Source organism: Sus scrofa, chromosome 8 (assembly GCF_054392235.1).
Source record: "Sus scrofa isolate SSC_HxYL_T2T_F1_AM1 chromosome 8, Sscrofa_HxYL_maternal_Yorkshire_Landrace_v2.0, whole genome shotgun sequence".
Lineage (NCBI taxonomy): Eukaryota > Metazoa > Chordata > Mammalia > Artiodactyla > Suidae > Sus > Sus scrofa.
The window spans coordinates 4,004,080-4,025,201 of NC_139390.1; the positions used below are offsets into that span (position 1 = coordinate 4,004,080).

Genomic DNA, 21,122 nt, shown 5'->3' on the forward strand with positions numbered 1-21,122 from the left:
CATACATAAATATACAGACCAGTTTGAGAAGAAGTGACTGCTCTGTCGTGTGGAGCAGGGGCCTTTCTCCGTTCATTTGGGTCTCCTTTTACGTCGTTCAAATAAGTTTTCATTTTTGACGCAAAGACCCTGGCTGTTGGATTTACTCCCAGACCCTAGGTTACAGATTCTCGAAGGTCTTGGACACAATCATCACCCGCGTGTGACAACAGCTGGTGTTCCCGGCACCCCACCCCGTCAATGCTGCTGTCTTGTGTGTGGACCGGTCCCACGAGCACAGCGAGGAGAAGCAGTACCACTGGGTGTCCTCTGTCTTGTGTCAGATTATACAGGAAGCGTTTCTACACTTCCTCACTAAGGCTGATGCCTGTTTGGCCTTTCTGTAGACATGCTTTACTGGTTCAGAACCCCTCCTTCTACTTGACAGGTGCTAAGATCACAGACATAGCTCAGCCCCTACGTCTAGAATTAGTGGACAAGGCCCCTTTCTTTCCTATAACGTAGGTGTGGTTTTCTTCCAGCAACAGCAGCAGCAGCTTAGGTCTACTGAGTCCTCACTATCTAAATGTTCCCTTTTTACAGAAGACGAAACTGAAACTTAGAAAAGTAATTTCCCCAAACAGCAAGAAAAGAGGCAGAGTTGGGATCTGAAAGCAGACTAACTCCCGAGTCAAGCTCTCCTCCATGACAGACCATCTGATGACAACCCACAGCTACCCAGAGGACCCTTCTGGCCCCAAAGGGTATGACTTGAGCAGCAAGGGTCTGCATCTAACTTCAGCTTTCCGGGAATGACGTTCTGCTCCAAGGTGGTCTGATGGGACCACAGATTCTGTAAGGGGCCCTTAGAATCATCAAACAGGACAAATCAACAGGCGAATTAGAGAGGTGGGATTAAATGAACTGAGAATTTCAAATTCATAAGAAATAGGTTTCAAATTTTTGAGGATGAGCTACTGCTCCAAGGACCTTAATGCCACTGATAAATATGTGAAAACATGTAGACAGATGGCTCAAGCAAAGCAAGGACGTCTCAACAATACCAAGAAAACAACAGGTTAGCATAGACATCATGCAAACCCTGTCAGATTAAGGAAACCAGTGGGCTGAGTCTGGGAGAAGCTTAATGAGCAGGCTAACTCTGTTCACCACCGCCCCATGTACACGTCACGCATATAGCAGCGAGGTAGAGTGAGGGAGTCAGTGACAAGGGACAGACTTACCCTGTTTCTCCAGAAGGCCAATCACTGCATCAAATCAAATCAATAAAAATGTTCTAGTAAGAATACTGTCCAAGCATAGCAGACCCTGTGACGTCCCACCCACGTCCCCACCTGAAGGGCACACGGCCGGCTGCCAGGAGTGCACCCCTGGGGGTGTCTTCGCTGCAGAGAACCGCCCCACCCAGCGTTTCGGCCTCTCCCGGGAGGGCTTCACCGCCAGTGGCTGACAGGAGAAGGCACAGGTCCCCATGGGCTGGGCCAAGGCTGGGGCTGGGCCTGCAAGGCAGCCCGACTTCTCCTTCCTTTCTGCAGGTGTGGACCCCAGGGGTATGTCTCAACATTCCGAGCACTACACTGTCCGTGGGGCTTTCCAGACAACCCACCTACCAAAGAGCTCGTAAGGGAGCGGCCCATCGGATTCACATGCCCCTTAATTGTACTGAAATCTCAGAGCCCACCCCCATTTGGTGTAGGTTTGCTTTGTGCAAGGACCCCTTGAGGGACACAAACCAGCTTCCTCTGGAAGGTGCTGGTGGTGTGCTGTCCAGTGATTTCAAAGCTGAGAAAATGCGACTTCAAGTTCATGCACAAAATGATCTTCCTCACACTTTGCTGTTCTGCAGAAAAACCAGCATCCACAGTTCCATTCTATGGAAACGGTTTTACATTAAGAACATTAGAAACCCTGGCGTTCCCGTCGTCGCGCAGTGGTTAACGAGTCCGACTAGGAACCATGAGGTTGCGGGTTCGGTCCCTGGCCTTGCTCAGTGGGTTAAGGATCTGGCGTTGCCCTGAGCTGTGGTGTAGGTTGCAGACATGGCTCAGATCCCGCACTGCTGTGGCTCTGGTGTAGGCGAGCAGCTACAGCTCTGATTCGACCCCTAGCCTGGGAACCTCCACATGCCGTGGGTGTGGACCTAGAAAAGGCAAAAAAAGACCAAAAAAAAAAAAAGAACGTAGATACCCTAATCAAAGTTCCGGGCAACACAACCACTGCCCATTAGCAACCCCTCTTCGCTCTCCTGCTCCCACTATCCATTTTCAATCCACCTCTGTCCAGACCCTGATCCACTGACTGATGTCCTTACAAGAAGAGGGAAACTGGCGAAGACACACCGAGGAGGCCACACGAAGACAGAGGCCGAGACCGGACTGGTCTGTCTACAAACCAGGAGACGCCAAAGACTGCCGACGGCCGCCAGAATCTGGGAGACAGGCAGTCAGGTCCTCCCGCAGAACCTCCAGGAGGAGCCAGCCCTGCCGACACGGGCCTGCGGACGGCGGGACTCGCGAACTGAGAGCGCCCGTGTGTGGGTCTAAGCCGCCTCGCCTGGGGCACGTCCCCACGGCAGCGCCAGCAAACCCAAGGCGGCTCTGCAGTATTTCCCCCCTACATCTGCCTGAAACCGCGCTGACCCCCCAACGTGAACCCCAGTAAAACGCATACGGGGATGTGACGGTGAGAAGGAAGAAAGGGGCTGGTGTCAGCACAGAAGCGTGGCATCTTCATGCTCAGAGAGAGCTCACCTAACCACGTGTTGTTCAAACACCTCTCGACGTGGTAGGACCCCACACTTAGCTCAAACAGGTTGAAGTGGCACAGGCGAGGGCGGGATGGCTACCCAAACACCCTCAAGCCTCAGGCCCCAACCATCTAGGCTCTCTAGAATTCTTTTTGGTTTTTTGGCCACGCTCACAGCTCATGCAAGTTCCTGGGCCAGGATTCGAACCTTTGCCACAGCAGCAACCAGAACTGCTGCAGTGACAATGCAGGATACATACCCAGCAGTGCCACAAGGGAACTCTGTAGGCTCTCCAGAATTCTTTTACCCATTCATTTAGTCAATAAACACTTGAGCACCTATTCTGTGTCTGATACTGCTTTCACAGGCTGAAAAAAAACTGAGCTAAATGAGCCCAAAAAATGAGCCCAAAAAATGAGCCAAACCTCCTCATTCTAAGGATCAAGAAACCTAAAAGTGGAGTTCCCGCTGTGACGCAATGGGACTGACAGTGTTTCTGCAGCAGCAGGGAAGCGGGTGTGATCCCTGGCCCAGTGCGGTGGGTTAAGGATCTGGCGTTGCCACAGGTGTGTCATAGGGTCACAGCTCCGGCTCAGATTCAACACGGGGCCCAAGAACTCCATATGCCGCAGGACACTCAAAAAAGAAAAAAAAAAAAAGAATGAAAGAAACTTAAATGTGTATTCAAGGCCCCAGGCTGAGTCAAGACCAGGGCCACCACGGGCTTATTAGGGCTGAAACTGGTGTCCTTTCCGTCACATCACTCACCACTCATCTAACTTGTAGCCTATTACACAGTTTTAAAGGATCAAAGCCAAGCCTTTTACTCTGCATTTGGTATATCCTTTTTTTCTTTTTCACTTTTTCAGTGTTGCACCTGCGGCAAATGGGAGTTCCCAGAATAGGGGTCGAATCAGAGCTGCAACTGCCGGCCTACACCTCAGCCACGGGAAGAGGAAACCAACTCACATCTGCAACCTACACCACAGCTCACAACAACACCGGATTCTCAACCCAACAGGCAAGGTCAGGAATTGAACCCACATCATCATGGATACCAGTCGGGTTCATGACTGCGAGCCACAACAGCAACTCCTAGCATATCCTTCTTAATCAAAGTTTCCGGTTTGGCCATTACTGTTCACTATCCCACAGGCCTGGAGGCATCCTGAGAAGCCAACAGACCTGATGCCCAAGCCAGAGAGAAAGTGAGACCTGCCGTGACCCACCGCAGCCACGGCAGACTGCAGGGAGCTGCCAGAGCCTTTTCAAGGTGATTGTCTGCCTGGCCTGGCAAGGCTCGAGGAAGTGCCACTCAGGAGTTTGTTTCCACGACAGCTTCTATCACACGGCTGAGGGAAACAGCTTATGGACACCGTTCGTAGACGTGCAAGTGTGGTTTTGGGGAACAGGAGACTGAGATGCAAGGGAGAAAAGCATCACGTCCAAGGACAGACACCTGCCCTTTACACCTTCCAACGTCTTAGAGAGAAGCCCATGATGGAGTTCCCGCCGCGGCGCAGTGGTTAATGAATCCAACTAGGAACCATGAGGATGTGGGTTCCATCCCTGGCCTCGCTCCGTGGGTTAAGGATCAGGCGTTGCTGTGAGCCCTATGCAGTGATCGGGACAGAAGGGGACAGAGGTGCCAAGTCACACCTCCTAATACAACCAAGCAGGCTACGTGCAAACCAGAAAACCACACTACCGGTTTAGACGATGGACAGTAACGTGGTACATGCAACACGGAGAGGGTCCACTCCAGGGCCGCCCTGGACAGAAAAGGGGCCCGGCAGAGCTCTGACCTCACGGTAGTTTCCTCAAGGGAAGGTGGCCCTGAGAACAAGGCTCGGCGTCACTTGCCCGCAAGGACTGCGTGCCTCTGCCGACCGCCCGGCCAAGTCCGCCGAGAGGCTGCCTTACAACCCCTGTGCAAAAGGGTGATTCCTGTCCTGAGGAGACTCACTTAAGAACCAACCAGTGCAGGAAAGGATCCCGCTCTACAGACCACCCCCAAGACTTGTTCCCGTCTCAAGAGCCACCTGTCTGTCACACGGCGGTCAGCCAGGCCTAGCTGCTCTCTGGCTCTGGCTCTTCTTTAACTTGTGCTTTAGAAGCCACGGCTATGCGCCCAGGCACCGCGCCACCGCCTCCTTCAGGAAGTTCTCACACTTCACTTTTTTTTTTCTTTTTTTTCTTTTTGGGGCAGCACCTGCGCATATGGAGGTTCCCAGGCTCGGGGTCAAATGGGAGCTACAGCCGCCAGCCTATGCCACAGCCACAGCAATGCGGGATCCGAGCAGCACCTGTGACCTACACCACAGTTCACGGCAACGCCGGATCCTTAACCCAGTGAGTGAGGCCAGGGATCGAACCTGCAACCTCATGGTTCCTAGTCGGATTCATTTCCGCTGCCCCATGATGGGAGCGCCACACGCTTCTCTATTTACATTCACTTCCTCCTCGGGCGTCAGCCAATAGCAACGCTTGAGTCACAGCGATGTAATTAAAAATTTTCTCCTAGCCATTGTAAAACCAAAACAAACAGGTGAAATTACGATTTTTTTCTTTTTTGGGCTCCCTGTGGCACATGGAGTTCCCAGCCAGGGATCATATCTGAGCTGCAGTTGTCACTGAGACCACAGCTGTGGCAGCGGTGAATCCTTAACCCACTGTGCTGGCTGGGGACTGCACCTGTGTCCTGGCGCTCCAGAGACACTGCCAATCCTGATGTGCCACAGCAGGAACTCCCAGGAAATTAATTTTAATGATATATTTAACTCAAGAGACCCAAAATATTACCACTCCAAATATAATCAAGGTTGGAGTTCACCAGTGGCCTAGCTGTTAAAGACTTGCCATTGTCACTGCTGTGGCTTGAGTTCGATCCCTGGCCCAGAAACTTCCACATGCCATGAGTGTGGCCAAAAATAAATAAATAAGTAAATAAAAATAAGGATTACATTATAAAAAACCCAAATGTAATCAAGGTAAGATATTAGAGAGTGGGATAAACTGGGAGTTTGGGGTTAGTGGATGCAAACTATTACATTTAGAACAGTAAGGAGGAATTCCCGTTGTGGCTCAGCAGAAACGAATTTGACCAGTATCCATGAGGACCCAGGTTCGATCCTTGGCCTCACCTGGTGGGTTAAGGATCCGGCGTTGTCGTGAGCTGTGGTGTAGGCCAGCAACTACAGCTCCAGTTCGACCCCTAGCCCAGGAACCTCCATATGCCACAGGTGTGACCCTAAAAAGACAACAAAGAAAGAATGGCTAAGCGATGAGGTCCTACTGTATAGCACAGGGAACTGTGTCCAGTCTCCTGGGATGGACCATGATGGAAGGTAATGGAAGAAAGGGAATGTGTGTTCATATATATTTTGTGTGTATGTATGTAACTGGGTCACTTTGCTGTACAGCAGAAACTGGCACAACACTGTAAACCAACCATAGCGAGTTTTTTTTTTTTTTTTTACTTTAGAAAAGATTATTAATGAGCAATTTTACATTCTTTTCTCCATACTATACCTTTGAAATCTAGTGTGTATTGGCACATACGGAACATCTCAAGTCCAATTAGCCACATTTCATGTGCTCAGAAGTCACAAGTGGCTGGCTCGGGGCTACCAGACTCAACAGCACAGCCCTGGGGCTGTGATCTTAAATAAATCCATGCCACGGCTACTCCAAACTTTCTCTCTGCTCTTCTCTCTCATGAACTACAAAATGCTAGCGCCGTCAAGCTACTAGGCAAGTATCTAACTGGCATCTCAACTTATAACCTGCACTGACCAACAACAAACCCCCCCAAACTCGGAATGCTCGCCACCACCATCTGGGCCATGACCTTCCCAATGTCAGTCAAGGCAGCTCCATGCTTCCACTGTCAGGCCCAAAGCTTTGGCATCACCCTTGTCTCCTCTGATGCCTCTCGCCTCCCACATCCAGCCCGACGGCAAATCCTCCGGGTTCCACCTTCACGACGACCAGAATCGTCTCTCGCTTGCTTCCCGCCCCCGCCACGCTCTGCTCCTCAGACTCGCGCACATCTTTCTCCTTATTCCCTTCAGGTCTCAGCTCAGCTGCCCTCTCACCAGAGAACCCTTCTCCGCACCCCCCCCCTACACCGCCCCGGAGCAATGACTCCCTTTATTTCTCCTCTTAGCTCAAATCTTCACTTGACAGTGTAGCCATATGCTTACTCGCACTGTCAGTCTCTGCCCAGCCTCACCAGGACAGAGCAGAGTGGTGGGCAGACGGCTCCTCAAGAGAACCTGCCCTGGGGAACCCACCTGACGACAGCCTCCAGGTGCCGCAGCGCAAAATCACTACAGCAAAGGCATCAGGCCATGAGTCCCTCAGGCTGCTCCCAGCAGTGCTGACCAGGAAGGGGTCCGAGACTACCTGCCAGAGCCCAGTAGCCTGGCCAAGACTGTCTCCAAACTGCTCTCACCTGAGGCTGCCCCTGCCCAGAGCCTCCCCATCCCTCCTGGCACATGATCACACCTCGTGGAGGTCGGAAGGCTCCTCCCAGCACTCCTGCCCCTCCCTCTCTCCCCTGGTCTAAGTCTCCTGCACGTCAAGTGCTGGAGAATGAATGACCCTCTGGGATGAGCCAGGCGGTGGAAAGTTCATGCATCAACTCTAAGTGGCAAAAATACAAGTTTGGGCTCCGGCTCTGCCAGGTATTCTGTGTAACCTCAGGGAAGATTCCTGAGATCTCTGAGCTGCAGCTTCACCATCTATGAAATGAAGATGTACCACCTCCCTCAAAGGTTGTCAGGAGGATTAAAGGCACTAGTTTATCAGGGAGTTCCCCGACGGTCTAGTGGTTAGGACTTGGCGCTTTCACTGCTGTGCCCGGGTTCAGGGAACTGAGATTCCACAAGTTGCTGCATGCCAAGGCCGAAAGAAAAAAACAAATCTTGCTGGAAGACCCACCCATGTTTTGTAGCTACTTCTAAGAATCCTCCACCTTCCCCTTCCCCACGAACTCTGACACTGCTCAAGTAAATAAAGCCCCAAAGAACCCTAAATACCCACTAGTGAGTCCCCAGTTCAACTGGGCCTAAACTGATGAATAAACCTGACTTTCATTCCTGACTTGCCTCTGATGGGCTTAGGGTTTATTTCAGTAGATTTCAGAAAGTGAAATCTCATCCCAGATGGGTATTTTCACACTCCGAGACTTAAGCTATTTCTCTAAAGCTTCAAGTAAAGCATGCTTTGAATAAAACAAACAAACCAATACAAATCTGAAACTGCAGTGCAGTACCAATTTCTTACGGCTAAGGTTTTCTAGAGCTCTTTAAAAGTAATTTCTCAAGTGTGCAGCATTCTAGATCATTAAGGACTTTTCCAAGAAAACACAGCACACACGGACTTCTGTAGAGTTCCGTTCAGCAGTTTCTCCAGGAACTCAGACGTTAGGGGTCGTCACGGGGCAGGACCAGGATGCAGCGAGGTGAGGGTCTCACTTTTCTATGCTTCAGTTCTGAAAGGACTGGCTACATAACTTGTGAGGTCCAGTGCAAAGTGAAAACGTAGTCCCATGTTCAAAATGATTAAGAACCTCAAGACTCTGACAGCAGATCATTAAAGCAAGGGAGAGCCCTGTCTTATCGCGAGACACGTCTCTACAATGTTTTCTTAGCCTCTTTGCTGAAAACCCCATCTTGTCCTGCTTTACCCCATCTTCCTGCTTGGAAAACAGTCGCAGTGCTGGTGAAGGACTTCAGCTTAAGCACAAAGACCTAAAGGCATAAGTTATTCATGGGGTCAGCTGAATGAAGACGGAATGCCTTGGTCTAGGCACGCCAGGCCAGTGCAGATCGGCACGCCGCCGTTTGCACGCCGCTGTTTGCACGGCGTGATACGTCCTCTTAAGAATAAAAGAGGAGCCTCATGGCCCCAAGGGGTTTATGAGGGGCCGTTAGCAGGAGATGCATTAGCAGGGAGAACCGAGGTGCAAACCTAGGCACGCGGGGTTGCTGCAGATAGGCACGCTGTCTGCAGAAGCACAATGGTGAGTCTCTAGATGCTCTGCAGAGAGAGCTGACGCCAAGCTTCCTCAAATGCTAATGAGTGTTAAATGCCCAAAGGTCAGAATAAAAGCTTATTCGGAACCGGCCATGTGACTTTTTTAAAAAACCTCTATCCTGCAGCTGCAACCCCCTCCTCGCTTGACGTCATCCTCCAGAGCGCAATAAAAGCAGTGCGGTTCCTTGAGGCAGCGCTCTAGGTCCCTGAGACCTTGAGATCCCTGGTTCCCACCTTTACTTAAGGTAAATGTCTCTGTGTCTTGTTTTATGTTAACTTTTTTCCTTAAGTTTCAAGGCACCCGTTCTTCAGCCCCAACCTGCTGAGCTGGTCTCGGCACTGTCTGATGGTACAGGTGGCTGCCTCATGAAGCCGATTCTGAGCCTTTAATTTATTTCACCTAATATTTAATGTGCAATACAAACAATCTGTCTTCCTTAATAGTAAACAACTGTACCACAGAACCACTGCAGAGCAGAAAATATCCAGCCTAATGTCTAAAATTATTAGAGCTAATAGACACCAAGGAAATTCTTGGCATGCTCAATGATAATTGAGAGAAATTAGGAACTTGTTGGTCAGCTGTTTTGTTTTTGGCTGCCTAGAGTAAGAGGGTTTCTTACTTCACTGGGAGTTCCTGCTGGGGGCAGCAGTTCAGGTCGCCGTGGAGGTGTGGGTTCGATCCCTGGCCCAGCGCATGGGTTAAAGGACCCAGCATGGTGTGAGCTGTGGTACAGGCTGCAGATGAGGCTCAAATCTGGCATTGCCATGGCTGTGGTGTAGGCCAGGAGCTGCAGCTCCATTTGACCCCAGCCCGGGAACTTCCATGTGGCGCCAGTGTGGCTCTAAAAAGACCAAAAAAAAAAAAAAAAGTTTTTATATAAGAGTTACTTACATTCAAAATAATATTTTGGTAAATCATTCAAAATATATTTGATGGATGGAACTAGAGACTCTCATCCTAAGTGAAGTAAGTCAGAAAGAGGAAGACAAATACCGTGTGATAGCCCTTGTATCTGCAATCTAATATATGGCACAAATGAACCTTTCCACAGAAAAGAAACTCATGGACTTGGAGAACAGACTTATGGTTGTGGAGGGGAAGGGAGTGGGATGGACTGGAAATTTGGGGTTAATAGATGCAAACTTGCATTTGGAGTAGATAAGCAATGAGATCTTGCTGTATAGCCCTGGGAGCTGTACCTAGTCACTTATGATGGAGCATGATAATGTGAGGAAAAGGAATGTATGTGGGTGTGTGTGACTGGGTCACCTTGCTGTACAGTAGAAAATTGACAGAACACTGTAAACCAGCTATAATGGAAAAAAATAAAAATCATTATAAAAAAAATGCTGGTTTAAAATTAAGCTTTACGTTTTATAAAAACAAGAAACTTGGGAGTTCCCATTGTAGTGCAGTGGAAATGAATCCGACTAGGAACCATGAGGTTGCGGGTTCGATCCCTGACCTTGCTCAGTGGGTTAAGGATCCGGCGTTGCCGTGAGCTGTGGTGTAGGTCGCAGACGTGGCTCGGATGCCATGTTGCTGGGGCTCTGGTGTAGGCCGGTGGCTACAGCTCCAATTAGACCCCTAGCCTGGGAACCTCCATACGCTGAAGGAGCGGCCCTAGAAAAGGCAAAGACCGAAAAAAAAAAGAATACAATCAGTACTTAATTATCTGTACTGGTAATCAAAGGCAGCAGTGACAAGTAACAGTAACACCCATCACCAAAAAGGAGCACAAATGTGTCTACTCCATCACGACTTTCTCATGGTGATCATTCTGTAATGTATAAAAATAAGTGAATCACTATGTTGTGTACCCAAAACTCATACAGTATTGTAAGTCAATTATACTTCAATAAAAAACATTTTTTTCAACTTTTTCACCATTAAAATTTTCAGGGAAGATGCTACCAAGGAGCAAAATGTTAATCAGATACCCAAGAAAAGGCTAGAGAATGAACAAAAAAAACCAAAGAGCCTGAATAAATCTCCAGATTGAGCAAACAATCTTGAAACAGTTATGTACTGGCTATTAAAATTCCAAAAGGACTTCTTGTGGCTTAGCTCTAACAAACCCAACTACTATCATGAGAACGTAGGTTCGATCCCTGGCCCCACTCACTGGGTTAAGGATACAGCATTGCCATGAGCTGCGGTGTAGGTGAGAGATGCGGCCTGGATCCAAAGTTGCTGTGGCTGTGGTGTAGGCCAGCGGCTACGCTATGATTCGACCCCTAGCCTGGAAACTTCCATATGCCGTGGGTGCAACCCTAAAAAGACCAAAACAAAAAACAAAAAACAAAAAACCAAAGGTACTCTGCAAAATGTAACTGAGCTAGAAACAAACTACTGACTGAAAGGGAAATAAATCCCTCCCCACTTTCTACCTTCTCCCGCTACTCAGGTAACAACCAGATTCCTAGAAAGAAAGAAAGAAAGAGACAATTTGCTGCAGCACATCCCTTTACACTTATCTATTTCCATGTATTTTGTCCTCCATAGGTGACTGACTCACTTATTTCAGTGTGTGCTGAGCGACTACTCCCTGCACCAGGCACTGTAAACACTAGAGACACACAGTGCCTCGGCTCGCTTCCCGTCACAGGAGCGTGCGCACGCACACACGCACACGCACACACACACACACACTGCCTGTATTCACAGGCCTCACATTCCTTCATCACTCTAGCTAAAAACACACACAAGGCAACACATTCTCAAGCATTTTTGCAATTATTAAACCTTGAACTGTCCTATTGCCTTTATTTTTCATTGATACCAGTTCACCCACTGGGATAGGATTATCACCCCCAATTCTGCAGGGCAGGTTTAAAGAGAGATCTATTACAAATATATAGATGTCTTTCTTCTTTTTTTGCTTTTTAGGGCTGCACCCTCAGCATATGGAGGTTCCCAGGCTAAGGGGCACAGCCACAGCAACACTGGGATCCTTAACCCACTGGGAGAGGCCAGGGACCAAACCTGCGTCCTCATGGATACTCATCAGATGCGTTTCCACTGAGCCTCGATGGAAGACCAAAGATGCTCCTTTTTTAGGAGTTCCCATCGTGTCTCAGTGTTAACGAATCTGAATAGGAACCATGAGGTTGCGGGTTCGATCTCTGGCCTTGCTCAGTGGATTGGGGATCTGGCGTTGCCGTGAGCTGTGGTGTAGGTCACAGACACAGCTCAGATCTGATGTAGCTATGGCTCTGGCACAGGCTGGCGGCTACAGCTCCAACTGGACCCCTAGCCTGGGAATCTGCATATGCCAGGGGTGCGGCCCTAGAAAAGGCAAAAAGACAAAAAAAAAAGATGCTCCTTTTTGAAGTTTCTGGATACAACTTGTCAATTAGTAATGCATATAAACTTAAAAATAGTAACTAAATATTTAATTAAAAGTTTCAAAATTACAGCTGGTTTTTCTCACCTAGCCTCTCCCTATCCAGCCAGGAGGCAAGACGGCAGAGCAGACAAGGGAAGAGACAGAGAACCATGAAGAAAACCTAATGACAAGAAAAAGCTTTGGAGATATCAACAACAAAATTTTAAGTCACTCCAAACACTAAATAAGGAGATTCTATTGCCTAACGAATAATTATAAGATGTAAGATTAAAATGAAAACATGTGCCTTACTGAAAGTAACAAAGTATAAAATTTGACAATCCATTTCTCCCTGACTTTCTTAAGCCACATGCAAAAAACCTGTATCACCTACAGAGAGGTCTGCCCGACTTTAGAAGAATTTAGGACAACCATCATGAATCTGCTTATGCGAAAGCTCCCTCCACCCAAATACTCACTTTTCTGCTTTATTCCCAAAACTAATGAAAGAATGGAGATGAAGTTGGAGACCAGATGATTTTTTTTCCCTTTACACAGGGGCCAGAAATAAATCTTGGTATAGTAACCAACATACAGAATCAACCAACAAACCCAACCACTAGTGTTCTCTACACCCGCTCCAACGAATAGCTAAAAGCTGCCACTTACTGAGCATTTCCATGTGCTGGGCCCTGAGTATGGATTCACGAACCTCTCATAAAACCATTCCAATCCCACTCCCCCTCTGCTAAATTCAGAGGATGCAGGGTGACTGAGTGAATGAGTTAGTCCAACCAAGCGTTTAAATGAATAAATAGTACGTGAAAGACTACACTGCACACCAGAGGCAATCAACAATGGATACAATTTCCCTCTCTTCCCTTAAGGAATTCGTAAGACTAAACTAAAAAGAGGAAAAGAACAACCAGCCGAGCTGAGGGATCCTCAAGCACCTGTGGGACATGAGGAGGAGCTAATTCTGAAAATCTGGAGAAGCTTCTTCTTTCACAGAAGTAGGGGCGTTTAAACCAAGCCTTAAACCAAGCCTTCGGTATTAAGTATTCTGATAAGAAAAAAGCAGCAAGGACATTCCAGAGTAAAGAAGGCGGTTAAACAACCCTGAAGACGGCGAGAGGGAGTTCCCGTTGTGGCGCCATAGTTGACGAATCCGACTAGGAACCATGAGGTTGCGGGTTCGCTCCCTGCCCTTGCTCAGTGGGTTAAGTATCTGGTGTTGCCGAGAGCTGTGGTGTAGGTCGCAGATGCGGCACGGATCCCGCGTTGCTGTGGCTGTGGTGTAGGCCGGTGGCTCCAGCTCTGATTAGACCCCTAGCCTGGGAACCTCCATATGCCGCAGAAGCGGCCCAAGAAATGGCAAAAAAAGACAAAAAAAAAAAAAAAAAGACGGTGAGAGGTCCAGGGCGGAAATACAAGGTGATAAGAGAAACGCTAAACTTTAGAAGGAAGCCAAATGGCACAGGCCATAGGAGAATTTCCTAACCCTTTAACACGAATTCCCAACCTGCCAGGTGGTGGTGCCTCCAAGGAGAAAATCCATAGGGGCAAGCCTACAGACTGAAGTGGGTCAGAGGCCTCAGGTGTGATGGAATGGGGGGAAGTGGTGAGAACGTCTGGTGTATACCTGGGCAGGGCATGGTATGATTTACATACTGACTAATTCTGGTAACAACACAGGAGGACCAGAGAGGCTAGAAAAAGGGAGGCCACTCAGGGGGCTCACGATGACAACTACATAAGGACTGACCAGAGCCAGGAAGGGCAGGTGCAGGGGAAACACTGGGGGGCGGAGGTTGATAGAAAAGACACATGGAGGCAGAGCTGGTAAAATTCTGGTCAAGAAAGGGAAGACTCAGTTTCCAGGAGTTCCCGTCCTGGCTCAGTGGTCAACGAATCCAACTAGGAACCATGAGGTTTTGGGTTCAATCCCTGGCCTGGCTCATTGGGTTAAGGATCCGGCATTGCTGTGAGCTGTGGCGTAGGTCAGAGACGTGGCTCGGATCTGGCGATGCTGTGGCTCTGGTGTAGACTGGCAGCTCTAAATCCGACTGGACCCCTAGCCTGGGAACCTCCATATGCCGTGGGTACAGCCCTAGGAAAGACAAAAAGAAAAAAGATTCCAGTCTGGGAGTTCCCACTGTGGCTCAGTGGGTTGAGACCTCAACATGGTCTCTGTGAGGATGCAGGTTCCATCCCCCGCCTCCCTCAATGGGTTAAGGATCCGACATTGCCACAAGCTGCAGCTCAGATCTGGTGTGGCTGTGGCTGTGGTATAGGCCTCAGCTACAGCTCCAATTCTATCCCAGCTCAGGAACTTCCACATGCCACAGAAGTGGCCATAAAAAGGTGGGGAAAAAAAAAAGTTTCCCGCCTGATTGTTGCAGGTTCGGAGTAGGCTGCAGCTGCAGCTTGGATCCAATCCCTAGCTCAGGAACCTCTACATGCCATGAGTACACTCATAAAAATGAGAATTTTTTAAAAATTGCTCTTTTTCAATATTTAATTTTTCAATCAATGACTAGCATCAATTAAGATATTGAGCCTCCCTAATAAAGCATAATTTCACTTAATAAAAAAAAAGTTTCCAGCCTGGGTAACAGGAGGATGAATAGTTGTGATGTAGTTATCTTACTACCTTTTATCTGAACAAGGTGTGCAGTACACAAAGAATAGCACTTTAAGTAACATCGCAAAGCAAAAACAGTGCAGACAAGACTGTTCGCATTTCACATGATCAAGAAAGAAACTGAAGTCCGAGAGATTTAACCAACTTGCCCTGGGTAACCCAGGGGCTGAGAGAGGAGCTAAGACACAAGCCTGAATCTCAGGCTTCTGTCTTTTGTTCTCTAAATAAGACCCTCAAAAGCAGTTTACTACTTACGAGTAAAATAAATCTCTGAAAAAACCCAACCAAAAATGTTTTAAACAAAAAGCATGTAGTTTGCTGGGAGTACAGTTACCTTCAAAGGTAAGGAATATTTTAAAACTTGTACTCTGATCCCCTTTCCCAAGAGACAGGGTGCAGTGACTTTAGCCAGCAGTGCTGGCTCATGAGCCCTGCAAGTTTCAACAGATGGCAGAGGTAGCTGTTTGTATTTTGTATAAAAATACCACTTGGTATTTTATGAGAGGTCAAAAATAACTGAAAAGGAATATGCTAAATATTAACCATCTTCAACATAAAACTGCATTTCCAGTGTTGTGGTTGATGTTTGTTATTAAAATACTTTATAATAATAATATCCCAAGAGTACCCGTCATGGCGCAGTGGTTAACAAATCTGACTAGGAACCATAAAGTTGCAGGTTCGAGCCCTGGCCTTGCTCAGTGGGTTAAGGATCCAGCATTGCTGTGAGCTGTGGTGTAGGTCACAGAAGCGGCTCAAATCCCACGTTGCTCTGGCTCTGGCGTAGGCCGGTGGCTACAGCTCCGATTAGACCCCTAGCCTGGGAACCTACCTCCATATGCCGCGAGAGCGGCCCTAGAAACGGCAAAAAGACAAAAAAAAAAAAAAAAAAAAAAAAAACCATAAGGTGGATTACAGAATTTGACTTTATTTAGCAAACATTTGAACACCTCCATGTTTAAACTCTTGAGCGAGGTGTAGGGGGGTAAAATAAAGACATGGTCCCCACAGCCAGAGTTTAACATACATAACACGTGATACAGGCAATAATGAAAGTAAGAACAGAGGATTATGAAATGAATAATTCACTTCCATAGGACTTCCAGAGGGCTGCAGAGGAGACAGAAAATCAGACGAGGGCTTTTGAAAGCTGGAGAAGGTGCAAGTGAGACCGGGCGTCGCTATCAGGGAAAAGGATGTAAGGGAAGAAGGGATGAAGCCGCTCGGCTCGTCTGGAGAACCGAGCGAAGGCTCAGTCGGCAGCGCGGTGCAGAAAGAGAGCGAAGAGAACCGGCAAAGTCTAACGATACCTGGGGCCGGAGTGAGGGGCCTTAAATGAGAGGCTGCTAGGTCTGGATCTGGTCTCCCACCAGTGGGCAGTCTCAGAGGCTTTCTGAGCCAGAGGCTGACAAGATCCAATCTGCGTTCGGGAAAGGTGACCTGACAGTCAGGCAAAGGGCAGAGAGGAAGGGGTGGGGAGGAGCCTAAGAAAGCCGGAAGCCCAGAAAGGAATCTGAGGCTTTGACACACTAGCACACTGATAGTTTTAAAGGGACTGAACGGTGATGGGAGGATTTCACAGGCATCACTCTTCCCATTTCACAGACAAGAACACGGGCTCAGAGCCCATTCATTGCTCCAAGTCCAATGCTGCTAAAACAGGGAGAAAAACCCAGACTCAATACTTTTCTGCCCAATGCAAAAAAAAAAAAAAAAAACCCTAATGCTTTTGAAAAGTGTTCTGTACAATAAAGCACAGAGTGGTCTGTGATATCATAAGTGCTAAAAATTGACTTAATTTTCTTAAGTGTTTACAATTTGTCTGAAATATAAGGTAACTACCTTGAAAATAATTACAAATTTGCCTTATGCTAATGCCATGATTAAAGACCTGTACTTTTTTTTCTGTCTTTTTAGAGCCACTCCTGTGGCATATGGAAGTTCCCAGGCTAGAGGTCTAACTGGAGCTGGAGCTGCCAGCCTACACCAGAGCCACAGCAACACCAGATCTGAGCCTCGTCTGTGACCTACACCACAGCTCATGGCAATGCCAGATCCTTAAGCCACTGAGTGAGGCCAGGGATCGAACCCGCGTCCTCATGGATACCAGGTGGATTCGCCAGGACTATGCCACGATGGGAACTCCCCATACTTTTCTTTAAAAACAAAAAATCTGTACCTCTAGTTCTACTTTCTACAAAATATTAGGAGTAATATTATCTTCTTCCTTCAATGTTTCAGTGGCCAAAGTGACATGTCATTGATGACACCGGCTTATGTAAGAACCTTTATACATATGCCCAACCTGAAGCAGCAAAATACATTTTTTGTTTTGTTTTGATCTTTTTAGGGCCATACCCACGTCATAAGGAAGTTCTCAGACTAGGGGTCGAATCAGAGCTGCAGTTGCCAGCCTATGCCACAAGCCATGCCAGATCTGAGCCGCATCTGCGATCTACACCACAGCTCACAGTAACAGCAGATCTTTAACCCACTGAACGACACCAGGAATCAAACCCCCATCCTCATAGATACCAGTCGGGTTCGTTACTGCCGGGCCATGAAGAGAACTCCGGAAGCAGTAAATATTTTTGAATTATTAAAAATGCATTATTCAGTAAGTACAGCCACTGAATAGAGACATAAAAAGTATTATCGGCATGAAGCTTACGTATAGGTATGCAGAGGCACAATTTCATAAATAATCTTGGCCACAAGGAAACGTCATTCAGGTCCTGAGACCCACTCACGAATGGATCAATCCAAAATAACCGATGGGAGGCTATGTGACCTTCAGGCTGCGGAGGGGTAGATTTCCCCTCGTTAAATTCAAAGCCTATGAAACGGCCAAGGTGTTCGGGCTTATACCGCATAAGAGAAACCTAGCTTGGGGATTTGACTGTATAGTTAGTTTTACCCAGAGCATCACCTAGTCATCAAAACTGCGCACCCCTCCCCCCACACCAGTCTTCCACCCCTGCTTTTTTTTCAAAACGAGCGAAGACCCAGAGAAGCAAAACTCATTCTCAGGAACTTGAATGAAGCAGCCAACCTAGACAGCCAGGAATCCTCCCCGGGTCTTTATTAGCAGAAAGCACAGTGAGTTAAACCATTTCAAAGCACCGCATGTCCCCCGAGCCGCTCAATCTACACTCTACGAGGTTAGCTCTCCAGAGCTTGCCGAGAAAGGACTGAAACTGAAAGGTGGCCAAAGAGAAATCTTAAACCGGGCCTGTCACGATTTGGGGGTCTGCCGCCAGGCGCCAGGCAGGGCCTGTCAACCGCGCGCCGCACGCCGCGTCCCGGCGCGGCAGGCAGCATTTCCCACGCGACCACCCGCTCCTCGGACGCCGCCGAGCCGGCAGCGCCGAAGGGCCGCCGGGGCCGCCAGGGCTCGGGAGCCGCCCCAGCGGGCCCCGGCCCTCCCGCGCCGCCGCCGCCGCGGGTGACTTTGCGGGCCCGTCCCTCCCGCGGGCGGCCGTAACCTTCGGCGAACCTTGCGCCGCAGGGCCCGCCCCGCCGCCAGCGCCCGCCCCGCGCGCGCAGCGCCACCGGCCCGCAGGCCCGTCAGTCGGCGCCGGCCCCGCCCCGCCCCGCCCCTCCCCCGCCGGCGGTTTCCCTTCCCCGGCCCCTAAAGGACAATGCAGGAGGGGAGGGGGCGGGCGGACGCGGCGGGGCGAGGGCAGCGCCGCGAGCGCCCACCCGCCGGCCGGCCGCGCCGGGAGCCCCGCGGCCGCCGCTCCCCGGGCTCCGCAGCCCGGCCGCACATCCACTCCCCGCCTCGCCTCCCCCCAGAGAGCCGCTCCCAGCGCGGCGACACCGGCCCATTGTGCGGACTCATCGCCCGCCCCCCGCGCGCGCCGAGCCCGGCGCAGGGGTCCCCAGGGCGGGGGTCGCCGGGCCCGCAGCCCACCGCACGCCCGGGGCCCGGCCGGGGTCCTCGCGGAGCCCGCGGCCCGGCGGGACGGCCCGGCCTCCCTCAGGCCGGCCCCGGAGCCCCGCTGCGGCGGCCCGCCCGGCCCGGCCTGCGCCTGCCGGGCCGAGGGGCCCCAGCCCACCCTGCGCCCGCCCGCGGTACCTGCTGAGCAGCCGGGCGGCGCGGCGGCCGGCGAGGGCGCCTCCTCGCTCCGAGGGCTCCGAGCCGCTGCCGAGCGCCGGGCGGCCCTGGCCTGCGCCTTACGTAAAGCGGCGGCGGCTCCGGCGCCACTCGGCGGAGGGCGGGAGGCGGCGCGCCGCGGCCGCTCCGCTCCGTTACCCGGCAACTGGCCTCAGCGCCCCGCCAACCGGGCGCGCTCCATATCCTTCCGCCCAGGCGCCGGGATTACATCAGCGCCACCGCCCCGCCCCGGGGCCCCGCCCCTCCAGCGGGCGCGGGGCCCCGGGGCGGGGGCGTGCGGGCGCGCGGAGGGCCCCCTGGCCCGGGCCAGCTCTGCAGCCGCGCTTGGGTCCTGAGAGGCTCGAGGGCCGGAGGCGGGAGCCCACCCAGTGTGCGAGTTGTCGGAGCCGAGGCTGCCCCTGCGGAGGGGCGCGTGGGGCTGCTCTTGGCAAAAGCCCTTAAACTCCGCCGCCACCCTTCCCGCCCCCGGGCCGCCTCGGCCGCTCCTGCTTCCCGGCACATGCTCCACCTGTCTGCGCCCCCCTCCTCGCTGCGTCCTGGGATGGCTGGAGTGGGCGGTTTAACATTTTTTTTTAACCCAGAAGACAAGCTAAAGAAATGTGACATGGCTGTTTTTATTAAGTAGGCAAAAATAAATTCTGGAAGATTCGGAAGTGGGAACCAAAAATGTGCACTAACCTTTTAGTCAAAGTTTCTTCACACCCACCCACTTTACTTAAATGTGATTTCTAGGCCTGTCCTTAAAAAGGCAGCTTAAGTATCATAGGCAGCAGAGAGGAAGGAGCCCTGAGCCCGGGTGGGAGATTGCCAATTTACAAAAGAGGGACGAGGACTTGTGCGGGGGTGGGGGGGGGGGGGCGCTACCTGCCGTTGTTCAGTGATGTATCTGTTGAGCACCTACTAGATGCTGGCCACTGGACTTTTCTGTTCAGAACTGAAGCAAAGTTCCCATACCAGCTCACTGACAGACTGGAAGGGGCAAACTGGATCCTAGGGGCGGGGGGTGCTGGAGGAATGGACCACGAACTATGTACAGACTGTCTACAAAGGGGTTTCCTGTACCCTTGTCCTTTGTTCTTGAGAAGAATCTTGGGTCAAGGCTACCATCCCCATTACTCGGGAGAGGAACTGAGGCTCAGAGATAGTTACCGATTTCTCCTAAACTTTACTGCTCGTGAGTAGGCGAGGTTTTCTGACTCCCCTAAACCATCCCGCCTCTTGCAGGATTTGGACCCAAGCTCCTGGCTCTGAGACCTGGGGTCTTCTCCCTTTACACAGCTCTCTCCCTTCATCAGCTTCCCCTCAATTTTCTTCTGTGGCATTCTTCTCAGTTGACTGCATCCCATATGAATCACAATGCATTCAATCAGTGTCTTCGGAGCACCTGTTCTGGGCCTGGCTGGAGATCAAACTCTGAAAAGAGGGAGAGAATGAAAGTGTGCACGCGGGAGTTCCAGAGTGAACTGGGTGCCAAGAAGGGACAAGTAGTGAAGCTTTGGAGTCTAGCTCCCAGGTGCTCCCAGACCTGGGATTTCACAGACCAGTGAAATTCCCCCCCAGATATAGGGGATTTGCAAAGAGTGGTCAACTTTTGGCTTTTGCCACATTGTTCACTTTGTTGTCATCTACATTCATGGTTTTGTGGAAAGGACTTATTAACAATGAAAATTAAAAATACGCTTGGCCATCTGTATCCATGAGTCTGCATCTGCAGATTCAACCCACCAGGGATCAAAATATTCAGGGGGAAAAACAATCCAGAAAGTTCCAAAAGCAAGGTTGGAATTTGCCACAACCATTTACCTCACATTTACATTGTATTTATAACTATTTACATAGCATTTACATTGTGCTAGGTGTTATAAGTAATCTAGAGATGATTTAAAGTCTGGGGGAGGGGGCTGTGCACAGGTTGTACGCAAATACTGTGCCATCTTATATAAGGGACTCGAGCATCCTCTAGTTTGGGTATGGAGCCAGTCCTGGAACCACTAGGGATTGAACCATGACTGTAGCAACAATATCTCTCAGATATTCTCAGAAGAAAGGAAACACAGTTGGCAACTTTATAGCCACACACACACACAGTTACTGACTTTGTGTTCTCATTTGCTGCAGACCAGTGTTTATACACCACAAATTTCTTGGAAGAAGAGATATTTAAACTGAGGCGGCATTAACTAGATTAGTCGAATTCCGAAGTGGTGGGAGGGGGCTGGAATTACAGATTAGAGAATGAAA

The 21,122-nt window shown here is 50.1% G+C and overlaps 1 protein-coding gene and 1 long non-coding RNA gene across 8 annotated transcripts in view; one reads left to right on the forward strand and one right to left on the reverse strand.

The window, feature by feature from the left end:
* The window catches only part of KIAA0232 (KIAA0232 ortholog), an 88,353-nt gene extending 69,411 nt beyond the window's left edge, over window positions 1-18,942 (reverse strand). For all 7 annotated transcript variants that reach the window (XR_014812089.1, XR_014812090.1, XM_084971424.1 and 4 more), the window contains exon 1: window positions 18,843-18,942. The gene's annotated coding sequence lies outside the window, so the exon portion shown is untranslated. The remainder of the gene's footprint in view (window positions 1-18,842) is intronic.
* On the forward strand, window positions 6,207-13,455 carry LOC146400293 (uncharacterized). Its single transcript, XR_014812138.1, has 2 exons — window positions 6,207-11,970; window positions 13,376-13,455. It is a non-coding gene; the product is annotated as an uncharacterized LOC146400293 (long non-coding RNA).
* Window positions 18,943-21,122: the final 2,180 nt, after the last annotated feature.